General features: G+C 37.9%; 1 non-coding gene across 1 annotated transcript; it reads right to left on the bottom strand.

Annotated features, from left to right (window-relative positions):
* Positions 1 to 8298: 8298 nt before the first annotated feature.
* Positions 8299 to 8405, bottom strand: LOC142180433 (small nucleolar RNA R71). The gene has a single exon (XR_012709058.1). It is a non-coding gene; the product is annotated as a small nucleolar RNA R71 (small nucleolar RNA).
* Positions 8406 to 13191: the final 4786 nt, after the last annotated feature.

The raw sequence follows: 13191 nt of genomic DNA, 5'->3' as shown, positions 1-13191 counted from the left end.
GCGGACTCAACTTACCCTTCTTCCCAAAATGCATAACACCCTTTATCGGCGAGATCTTCAGGAAAACCCAATCACCAACCTCAAATTCTAGATCATGACGTCGGACATCGGAATAAGACTTTTTCCTGCTTTGTGCCGTCCTCAGTCGCTCTTGTATCACTTTCACCTTCTCAATGGCTTGGGGAATCAAATCTTGCCCATATAATTCTGTCTCACCGACTTCGAACCATCCAACTGGTGATCTACATCTCCTCACGTACAGTGCCTCATACGGGGCCATTTTAATACTGGAATGGTAGCTATTATTGTAGGCGAATTCTATAAGTGCCAGATGGTCATCCCAATTCCCCTTGAAATCTAGAACATATGCTCGTAGCATATCTTCAAGCGTCTGAATGGTACGTTCAGCCTGTCCGTCAGTCTGCAGATGGAATGCAGTGCTGAGATTTACTTGTGTGCCTAAACCCTTCTGAAAAGACCTCCAAAAGTTAGCCGTAAATTGAGCTCCTCGGTCTGATATAATAGATACCGGCACACCATGAAGCCTAACAATCTCCTTGATATACAACTTCGCATAATCTTCAGCCGTGTAAGTTGTCTTAACTGGCAGAAAATGGGCAGATTTTGTAAGTCGATGAACTATCACCCAGATGGAGTCAAACTTATGATAAGAGTGAGGTAATCCAATAATGAAGTCCATATTAATCACCTCCCATTTCCAGGTCGGAATCTCTATATTCTGAATCAATCCACTAGGTTTTTGATGCTCGATCTTTACTTGTTGACAATTAGGACACTGGGCTACAAATTCTGCAATAGACTTCTTCATGTTATCCCACAAATACTGCGCCTTAACGTCATGATACATCTTTGTCGAGCCGGGATGGATAGAATATCGGGACTGATGAATCTCAATCATAATCTTCTCTCGCAACCCTGCCACACTAGGCACACATAACCGACCCTGGTATCTCAGTGTCCCATCTCCTCCGATCTTGAAAGCTGTAATCTTACACTGCTGAATTCCCTCTCTCAATCTTACTAAGGTAGGATCTTCATATTGCCGTGCTTTTACCTCGGCTACCAAAGATGATTCTGCTGTATTCTGTACAGTAACACCTCCGTCATCAGAGTCCAACAATCTGATTCTCATATTGGCCAGCTGGTGAAGCTCTTTGGTCAACCCTTGTCTACCTGCCTCAATATGTATTAAGCTTCCCATTGACTTACGGCTGAGAGCATCTACCACAACATTGGCTTTACTGGGATGGTACAATATCTCGACGTCGTAGTTTTTCAGTAATTCAAGCCACCTACGCTGCCTCAAATTCAACTCCTTCTGCTTGAAGATGTATTGTAAACTCTTGTGATCTGTGTAGATGTCAACATGGACGCCGTATAAGTAGTGTCGCCATATCTTTAAAGCATATATTACTGCAGCCAATTCCAAATCATGAGTCGGGTAATTCTTTTCATGCTTCTTTAATTGTCTTGATGCATAAGCAATCATCTTCCCACGTTGCATCAATACGCACCCCAAACCTATACCTGAGGCATCACAATATACCACATAACCTTCTATTCCTTTTGGGAGAGTGAGCACTGGCGCTGATGTCAATCGATTCTTTAGCTCCTGAAAACTATGTTCACAAGCATCAGACCACTGGAACTTGGTAGTTTTCTGTGTTAACTTAGTCAATGATGCTGATATAGAGGAAAACCCTTCTACAAACTGCCTATAATATCCTGCTAGCCCCAGGAAGTTGCGGACTTCTGACGGTGTTGTAGGTCTCGGCCAATTCTTCACTGCATCGATCTTCTGAGTGTCGACACTAATACCCTCATCAGATATCACATGGCCAAGGAATGCTACTGAGTTCAGCAAGAATTCACATTTAGAGAGCTTAGCATATAACTTATGATCCTGAAGGGTCTGGGCATAAGCCTGAATACGGGAAATATCCATGCCCTCTACCAAGGAGGCTGTTGTGCACTCATTTATCAGATGTGGTCCCAACCCGTTCACGAACAGGTGCACCCTATCAGTCATCTCGGCCACCATATGGGGAGTATACCGTGCTAAAGAATCAAACTGTATACTACACTCTCGTACACTCATATTACCCTGTCGAAGGTTCAAGAACTTATCAGCTCTAGCTCATCGTATCTCAGCTGGCAAGTAGTGACGAAGAAAGGCCTCAGAAAATTTCTTCCACATGGCTGGAGGAGCGTTCGGACCCCTAGATCTTTCCCAACTATCATACCACAAAATTGCTAAATCCCGTAACCGATAAGATGCCAACTCTACTGCCTCCGTATCACTAGCATGCATAACCCGCAATGTACAATGAACCTGATCAATAAATGTTTGCGGGTCCTCCTTGGGGTCTGATCCGGTAAACGCTGGAGGGTCTAGATTAATAAAATCACGAACTCTCGCACTAACCGGTTTATCAGCAGCACCGGTATTCTGCCTCTGAGCCTGAGCAGCTACCAAGCTAGTCAACAACTGCACCGCACTGCGCATATCGTGGTCTGTAGTGCCAGACGGAGGAACTGGATGTACTGGGTGCCTCCTAATATCCTCTGGAGGAGACAGAGAGGTATGAGACGATATCTCACTCTGAGGTTCACTTTGGCCTACTATGGCTGGAGGCACCTGAATGTTACCCTCTCCCACATTTGTATCAAGCCATTTACTAATCGTTTGCTTCCTAGTCGAAGGCATCGCTAAAAGAAAACAAGGTGAATATTAGATATGAACACTTACGACTCAACTCTACGCACGATCTAGATTCGGGAAGAAGGTAACAACCCTAGATGTATCGTAGCCTCCTGATTATAAATGTGGCGCGCTACACATCCATAATCAAAACTCTACTAGACATGGCTCATAGACAACCCCTAGGATAGACTTGCTCTGATACCAAGTTTGTCACGACCCAACTGGAGGGTCATGACTAGCACCCGGGCCATACTTGCCGAGCACCAACGTACAATTTTTTTAACCTTCCTTATTATCTTTAAGGGCCGACAAGATCAATATAAATGGTAGAGATGGATCATGAACATCCAATAATGAAAGATAATGTCATGAACATTCATAACATGGGACGACAAGACTCTCAAGAAACTATATATAAGGTACGAGCTACCATGAGTCGACACCTATCTATGAGCCTCTAAAGGAACATAAGTTCTACAACATTGCCGGAACAGGGCCCCGACATACCCATAATGTCTATAACAAAAATGCATACCAAGACCACAGCAAGTCCGGAGAAGGGATCTCGCCAATAACCGCTGAACTGGACAGCCTACTTTGGTGGGGGAGCTGCGTCTACCCGTCTATCAGGACCTGCAGCACGACATGCAGCGTCCACAAATAAAAGGGACGTCAGTACGAATAAAGTACTGAGTATGTAAGGCAGGAAAGCATAAGTAAGAACAGTAATATAAATAGGGATAGGGAATATACAACCTGTGACATCTGGGTACCTCTGAGGGCTACTAACATGAAACACATGATACATACATATATATACATAAACTTTTAAAACATACGCCTTTGTGGGCATCACCATCATCATATCGTACCCGGCCATAATAGGCTCGGTAAAACATACCCGGCCATCATAGGGCTCGGTAGAATCATACCCGGCCACGTGGAGCTCGGTAAAACCCAACTGATCAGTGGTTGCACAATAGGTGCCATACCCGGCCGACTATAGCGTGGCTCGGTAGAGTAAAATAGATACATATATATGATGCATGCTGGACTCATTGGAATCACATTTTGAACCTTTCGGAGTAACGTAAGGTCGGTATCCTTCGTACACGTTATTAGGATTAACTCTTCATCAAGAATCTTATAAGAATCAGGAACTACCAACAACATTGATAATATAAGAATAAGAGAAGTAACAACAATATCAATCGTTTCATAAGAAGGGAAGCAATGTAAGTACTGCTAGCTTCTAAGAGTAGAGTATCTTTGGGAGCTCGTTCATTACATTATGTACAATCGGAATCGTGCAAAAGAATGAAGGGGATAGCCTCACATACCTTGTATATACTGCCAAACCTCAAGCTATACAAATGTCACGACTCCTTAGTCTACAATAAGAGAAATGACACTATCATTATCGTTTAAGCGTCGTAACTATTATGTATCGACCGCAACCTACTTTACGATGAAATGGACAGCACCTCCCATATTTATATGACTTCACACAAGTCAATACAATCACCAAACAGCCCAAACAACATCATTAATAATCATATTGAGCCTCCCAAAACAGTCCACCAACCAACAACATTACTACCAAGCCTTTCGATATATATTTCACAAGTTCTAGCTTCAACGACTTAGCCGCAACTTGGATAATCTTAAATATATATATAGAGCAAGAGGTTCCTTACCTTTAAACAGAAATAACAACTCCAATTTGACCTTAATTTTCCACGAAATATCTCTCCTGCCATAAGAACAAGGAAGCGAAACTAGCAATCAATTCGGGTTTTTCGGCACTAGAATTACTTTAGAAGACTTGAAATCACCTAGGGTTGATATTAAAAACTTGAAGGAGTATTTACAGAACATATAACACTTAAAACAACCTCCCACACGAGCTGTAACAACACAAAAATCAGCAACAACAAGAAGAACAAGAAACTTACTAGCGCCACGGGATTTCCGACACTTGATTTGTGTTGTTTGCCCTTTGTTTGGGTCTTGGATCATGAGAGAACCTTGAGAGAGTGTTTTTAGGGTTCTAAGGTCTGAATATACTGAAAAATAATGACTTAAAATGGGGTTGAGGTATCTTATATATATCCATATGTCTTAAACCGCCTATGTGGGCCCCATAGAGAGCTGCTTGGCGCACTCTCATGAAAATGCGAATATCTCTCTATTCCGAGATCGTATCGACGAACGGTTTAATGAGTTGGAAACTAGACTCATAGATATTCAATTTGATAGGTATATAACCCCATAATTCCAAGTATATTGGGATAAAAATGTAGTAACATTTGACCTAAAGTTTAAGTAAAATTATAAATGTAAGTTGCGACAACTTTTATCGACTTTGTTTCATAACTCGCTTGACTTCAAGACTTATGATACGGATATTATATGATTCAAATACATTAGAACATGACCTTTTGGGATAATTAATCACCTCTAGTGTTACCCGAAAATACGGGTTACAACATCCTTGATTCGTTTAACTTCTAATACTTGTTAACCACTCTTATACACCCTTGTATCGTTTAAGACCAATAGGATTAACTTCTTATCATCTCAAAGATAATCTCTTCTTGGATTTACGTCGACTAACTTACGGTATGATCTAAGGTACGCGAATTTGGGTTGTAACAATACTTACTGGGTACACGTAGATTTAGTACTCATACTACACTTGATGCACACTTTTGTGCATGTACTTTTATGTCCGGTGGTCCTTTGGGCACGGAGGCACGGATGTTGCGGGGAATTGCCGCGAGCTACATTTCAGGTTACGATCCACAACCAGCAGAGTCTCCTCCAGGGTTATTTGTATTTTTCCTATCTAATTTGTATTCCGGACAGATGTTGTATTTTATTTTACTTCTTAGTTGATGTTCATGCACTTGTGACACCGGGTTTTGGGGGTACTTATGAGTTGTTCAGTATTGTAGTTGGGAAAATATTATCATTTACTCTGTAAATTTTATTTCTGATTATTTAATTGAAGGAAATTTACGATTTCAAAAGTACTAAAATGTGTAATTAAGTTAAACTGTTATTGTTGGCTTGCTTGACAGTGGTGTTAGGTGCCATCACGACCTTTAATGGATTTTGGATCGTGACAGAGACGATGGAAACGGGCCCATGAAGTCAATGCCCCAAACGTCGAAAATTTCATATACCAGAATGGAGTTCAGTGGCATCTCATCCCTCTTGCTAATGTTACCTGCCCTTTGACACTTGTCATATGCAGCTACATACGCCCGTGCGTCTTTGTACAAAGTAGGCCAATCGAAATCGGCTTCTATGACCTTTGATGCAGTGTGATTTCCACCATAGTGTCCTCCAGCTGCTCCATCAAGACAATAAGAAAGAATGCTTGCCATCTCTCCTTCAGGCACACACCTTCGAATCACACCATTTGCACACAGTTTAAACAAGAAAGGGTCATTCCAAAAATAACTTTTTACCTAACCTTGAAGCTTCCTTCTTTGATCACGAGAGAGGTCACGAGGCAACCATCCGCTATCCAAAAGGTTGGCTACATCAGCATATCAAGGCGACCTTATGGGAGAATTTAATAAATATAAATTATATATATATTTTTTGGTATATATAGTATTAAACAAATAAATATTTTACTTTTATTTGTATAATTTTCTTTCAATATTGGTACAAATATATATTAAGTATTGCAGGTAAAGAAAAAGAAAACAAAAATAGAAAGAAGAGCAAAGAAAGTATAAGCAAAGACAGAGGGCCAAAGATGATATCCTCCATCCAGGGTTATCATCCATGGGAAGAGAAAGCTGGAGGAAATTGAGTTTAAGAATAGAGGATGGCATCCCAGACCAAGAATCGCATTCTCAATCCGAGGATGGTATCCTTGAAGTTTATGGTTTTCTTTTCCTATAAAAAGAGGCATGACTTTTAGTAGGAAGGGGGCAGCGAGAGAGAAAGAAGTTATTTTAGTCTACAACTTTGGCATATCTTTAAGTTTTAAAAGTATATTTTTTTTTCAGAAATAGTAAGAATTTTAACCTTTAACTTTTCCTATTTTTCTCCATGGAGTAATTTTCTTTCAGTTGGGATAAGTGGAGAAGCTTGATATATTATTATAATAAAAATTTCGATCTTTTTATTATTCTTGAGTGAGAGTACTTATTTGTTAATTTTTATTTCAAGAGTAATGAACATATATTAGTCAACTTTATCATATCTACATATTAAATGTTATAATATTCCTTGTATTAATCTTTGCTATCGAAAGAAGCAAGAATTAAACAGGGATAGTTATAGCTAGATATGTTCATGTGATAATTTGAAGTAATTATATTTAATTACTTAAAATTCTTTATCTTGATTTCTTGAGTTTTCATTCGAAAGATGAAAATCAATTAGCCAAGTTAGAGAATTTAACTAAAGCTAATCGAAAGAGGCTTTATGTTTATATGATGTACTCATTTATGAAAAGTTGTTTTCTATGTCAATACTCTGAGTCTTTTGTTTTACTATGCTAATCGAAAGAGGCAAGATTAAATGAAAGACATGTGGTAGAAATATTATTTGTTAATCGAAAGAGGCAATTAATGTGTGGTATAGAAAATAAAACTTTCTAAAACTCCATTATAATCTTATATAAAGTGGATGCACAAAATCTCAACTCCTTTAACTTACAAAATCAAAAACAATTGTTCTTGTTTTCAAGTAGATTATAAATTTAACTCTTTTCACCGAATAGACTCTCTTAAATAGTAGGATGGATAATATGAATTTGTAGCATGGATTCTCCAATCAATGTGGACGATATCATAAACTATACTATAATTTGACAAGTACGAGCGATAAAATCATATACATATTGTGTTCGTCAAATTTTCGGCGCCGTTGCCAGGATTGGCAATTGTCTACTTCAGATTAATTATCCTCTTACTAATTTGAGAAACAATTTTTTTTCTTGTCTCTCTTTCAGGAATTGCAGCTAGTGTATGACCCGTTCCTCTTCAAAGGAGTTGGTTGAATACGATCCTGAAATTGAAAGATCTTTGCGGATAAGCAAAAAGGGACAGAAAACAACCTCTCTTTCGTCATCACATAGAAACATGGAATATGAGGAAGATCCACCACAACCACCAGTTGTACCAATAATTCCACCTGTCCCTGAGGACCAATTTGATGAAGTGGCCCCCAGTCCAACAAACATGATTCTAAGGGATTATGCCAGAACAGATTAGTTTGACTGTGAATCAAGTGTTAGAAGGCCATTAATGGCTGCTAATAACTTTGAAATCCGAACTGACTTAATTCAAGCCATACAACAAAATCGTATATTCAATGGAGAAGCCAGTGAGGATCCTTATACTCATTTGATAGATTTTCTTGAATTGGTTGAAATAACAAAATGCAATGGTATCTCACTAGATGCAATTAAGCTACGCTTGTTTCCCTTCTCTTTAAAAGGAGAAACAAAATTATGGCTACGTAGTTTACCTAGAGGATCTATTACAACATGGGACCAAATGACTCAAAAATTTCTTAGTAAATATTTTTCCCTAGCCAAAGCCACTAAAATGAGGCAGGACATAACTAATTTTGTGCAAACTGACACAGAGTTAGTCTACCAAGCATGGGAGAGACTGAAAGCTATGTTGAAAAAATGCCCACATCATGATATCCCTGAGCACATGCAATTATATATTTTTTTATTATGGCTTAAAGCCATCAACAAGAAATATTATAGATGCTGCAGCTGGAGGTGCCATAATGGGAAAGACCACTGCAGAAGCTTTACATTTACTAAATGAGATTTCTGAAAATGCGGTTTAATGGCCATTTGACAGAATTATTCTTAAGAAAGCTGCATCCATAAACCAATATGATGTCCTGACAACCTTGTCAAAACAAATTACTTCTTTGACTCAAAAGTTTGATACTTTTCAAGTAAATTCTTAGCAAAATATTGTGTCTGAAAATTGTGTTATCTGTGCAGAAAATCATCAGAACCATGAATGCCAAGCGAGCAATCAAGTTGAAGAACAAGTGAACATGATTGGATATAGAGGCTACCAATATGGTAATTCTCTGGCCCAAAAGCACCCTTGTTTCCAATGGAGTAATCCCAATGGAGCAGAAAATGCTCAGCATTTTCAGAAACCACCGACACAAGCACCTCCTGGATTTCAAGGACAAAATAGGATGCAACAAAATTTAGGCCATATCAACCTAGACCACAACAACATGCACCAACCTTGGAAGGCTTGATGTACAAGTACATCAAAACAACTGATGAGAAGATGGAAAGTCAACATGCTGCTTTCAAAAACTTGGAAATTCAAATAAGTCAATTGGCCACTTTAATTCAGGAAAGATCTAGGGACCATTGCCCAGCAATACGGAGAAAAATCTAAAAGAACATGTCAAAACAATTGCCTTACGATCAGGTAAAAATCTTGATGAACCATACCCCGACAAAGAAGGAAAGTTAAAGGAAGATAAAGCTCAGAATCAAACTGTTGATAGTGGCAAAAAAAAAAAAAGATGAATCCGAGACAAAGAAAATGAGTGCTCAAGAATGTAACGAAAATACCAGTGATGAGCCAATTCCTTTTCCATAGAAATTTAGAAGAGAAAAAGTTGATCAGCAATTTTCTAAATTTTTGAAAATTTTGAAACAATTGTATATCAATATTCCTTTCACAGATGCTCTGACCCAAATGCCATCATATGCCAAGTTTTTAAAAGAAATTCTTTCCAGCAAAAGGAAACTTGAGGGAACTTCTGTGGTTAAGCTAATAGAAAAATACAGTGCGATAGGAGGAACTCATTTTGAAAAGGTTTTGTGTGATTCTGGGGCGTCAATCAATTTGATGCCTTTTTCAATTTTTCAAAAGTTGGAACTTGGGGATATAAAAAATATAATTGTTTCTTTGCAGTTAGCTAATCAAAGTACAAAAAGGGCAAAAGGAATCATTGAAAACGTTCTTGTTAAAGTTGATAAGTTTGTATTCCCAGTGGACTTTATAGTCGTGAAAATGGAAAAAAATACTGATGTACCTCTTATTTTGGGTAGATCTTTTCTAGCTACAGGAAGAGCCATAATAGATGTACATCAAGGATAATTGATATTGAGAATGGATGAGGAGAAAGTAATTTCTGATATGCAAAAGATGATGAAGTATCCTGATGATGACTCATCATCTTCTTGTTTTACCATTGACCTGCTTAATGATCTTGCAGATGAATACAAAGATGATCATTTATTTTCAAATTTATTGAAAAGATATTTAGCAAAATCTGGCACGACTAATGATGAGGAGCCATAATTAGAAAAGAAGCTGAAACCTTAGAAAAAGAAGAACAGGGAGAAGATACACCATCAGAAACACTTCAATCAAAAACTGAACTTAAAGCACTACCCTCTAATTTGAAATATGTTTATCTTGAGAAAGAATCTTTTCCAGTAATTATTTCATCTTTGTTGACTAATGAACATGAATTGCAGTTGATCAAGGTACTGAAGGAACATAAAAAAGCTTTGGGTTGGACAATTTCAGATATCAAAGGAATCAACCCAACCATATGCACACACATGATACTGATGGAAGAAAGCTACAAGCCGATTGTTCAACCACAAATAAGGCTAAATCCAGCAATGCAAGAAGTTGTGAAAAGAGAAGTGGTAAAACTCTTGGCAGCTGGAATTATTTACCCAATCTCAGACAGTCTATGGGTGAGTCCAGTACAGGTAGTACCAAAAAAGGGAAGTATGACTGTTGTAAAAATAAAAATAATGAGCTCATACATACCCAGACAATCACAGGATGAAGAGTATGTATTGATTACAGACGATTAAATGATGCTACCAGAAAAGATCACTTTCCTTTACCCTTCATTGATCAAATTTTAGAAAGGGTAGCGGGTCATGATTTTTACTGTTTTCTTGATGGTTACTCTAGCTATAACCAAATTTCAATAGTCCCTAAAGATCAAGATAAAATAACATTCACTTGTACTCATGGTACATATGCTTACAGAAGAATGCCTTTTGGGCTATGCAACGTGCCAACCACTTTTCAACGTTGCATTTCCGCCATCTTTTCAGATAGGACAGAAAAAATTTTAGAAATTTTTATGGATGATTTTACTCAATTTGGAAAAACTTTTGAAAATTGTTTATATAATTTGACTCTTGTACTTGAAAGATGTGAAGAGGCAAATTTGATTTTGAATTGAAAAAAATGTCATTTTATGGTTAAAGAAGGAATTGTTTTAGGGCACAAAATCACTTCTGAAGGAATAGAAGTAGATAAAGCAAAAATTGATTTAATTGTAGGATTGCCCCCTCCCAAAACTGTGAAAGGCATCAGAAGTTTTTTGGGACATGCTGGTTTTTACAGGAGATTCATTAAAGATTTCTCAAATATTTCAAAACCTCTCACAAATTTTTTGATGAAAGATGTGCAGTTTGAATTTTCTGAAAATTGCAAGAAAGCTTTTGAATCTTTAAAGGAAAAATTGACCAAAGCATCAGTTATTATTTCTCCAGATTGGAATTCACCATTTGAAGTTATGTGTGATGCAAGTGACACTGTTGTTGGAGCTATTTTAGGACAACGAAAGGACAAGATCTTTCGTCTAATTTACTACGCCAGTAGAACTTTGAATTAGGCTCAATTAAACTATGCTACAACAGAAAAAGAACTACTGGCGATAGTATTTGACTTTGATAAATTTCGTTCTTATTTAATTGGAAAAAAAGTCATTATTTTTACTAATCATGCAGTATTAAAATATCTTTTGGCAAACAAGGATGCAAGGCCTAGACTGCTAAGATCGATACTTTTGTTGCAAGAATTTAATTTTGAAATAAAAGATAAGAGAATTATAACGACCCGGCCAGTCAATTTGAGTATCTCAACCCTGTTTCTCCATTTACTGCTCCATTTATGCTCTACAATTATTATATGACTTGTCGGGGTAATTGGTTTGGGTCCGGTGAGGTTTTGAAATGAATTGAGACACTTAGTCTCCAAGATGAAAACTTAAGCTAAAAAGGTTGATCGGATGTTGCCTTATGTATAAACGACCCCGAAATAGAGTTTTGATGATTCCAATAGCTCCGTATGGTAATTTTGGATTTCGGAGCGTGCCTAGAAAATTATTTGAAAGTCTGTAGTTGAATTAGGCTTGAAATGGCTAAAATAGAAATTTAAGTTTGAAATTTGACCGAGGAGTTGACTTTTTGATATCGGGGTCGGATTCTAATTCCGAAAGTTGAAGTAGCTCCGTAATGTCGAATATGACTTGTGTGCAAAATTTGAGGACAATCGGACATGAATTGATAGATTTCGGCATTGGTTGTAGAAGTTTAAAGTTTGAAGTTCATTAAGTTGGAATTGGGGTATGATTTATGTTTTTAGCGTTGTTTGATATGATTTGAGGTTTTGACTAAGTTCGTATGATATTTTAGGACTTGTTGGTATGTTTGGTTGAGGTCCGGAGGGTCTCGGGTGAGTTTCAGATGGTTAACGGATCAAATTCGGACTTAGAAGAAATCTGGAAATTTCTGCCTTATGGTGCAATCGCACTTGCAGAATTTGGCTCGCTGGTGCGAGCTCGCAGAAGCGGAATGGGCATCGCAGGTGCGTAAGGTCCACAGAAGTGGACGGAAACTCGCAAAAGCGAGTCCACAGAAATGACTCCAAGGTCACAGAAGCGGAGGCAAGGGGAGCTGGGCAAGATCGCAGAAGCGGATAGCTTCTTCGTAGAAGCGAGTTCGCAAAAGCAAAGCAGGCGCAGAAGCTGAAGCATGACCGCAAAAGTGGGACCACAAATGCGGTTAGTTTTCTACAGAATCGGAACCCCTAGACAGATTACAAAATAGAGGGGTTCCGACATTTTTGTCATTTGGGACATTTCAAGCACGGTTTTGGGCGATTTTTCTGAGGGAATTCACGGAAAAACTTGAAGTAAGTCACTTGTGATCATTGTTAGTTAATAATATTGGATTATTATTGAGTATTTCGACTAGATTACATGTTTTTGAGGTAAAATTAGAGGATTTAAGCCTAGGGATTTCAAAATAAGAATTTAAGATTTGAAGGTCGAATTGATGTTGGAATTTGGTAAAATTTATATGGTGGGACTCATGGTTGAATGAAAATTCATATTTTGTAACATTTGTTGGGTTCTGAGACGTGGGCTCCACGGGTAATTTTTGGGTACAATTTCGGATTTTGTTGGAAAATTAGTATTTTCACATGGAATTAATTTCAGTAATTTGTATTGACTGAATTGAATTAATTGTGAATATATACGAGGCTTTTGGAGGCCAATTCGTGAGGCAAAGGCATAGCGGAGTAAAGAATTACACGGTTTGAGGTAAGTAACAGTTTTAAATTTTGTTCTGAGTGTATGAAATCCCGGATTATGTGTTATGTAATCGATTTTGAGGTGACGCA

This window comes from Nicotiana tabacum, chromosome 4 (assembly GCF_000715075.1).
Source record: "Nicotiana tabacum cultivar K326 chromosome 4, ASM71507v2, whole genome shotgun sequence".
Lineage (NCBI taxonomy): Eukaryota > Viridiplantae > Streptophyta > Magnoliopsida > Solanales > Solanaceae > Nicotiana > Nicotiana tabacum.
The sequence above is the reverse complement of the archived record's forward strand: the minus strand, read 5'-3'. Positions and strand labels throughout refer to the sequence as shown.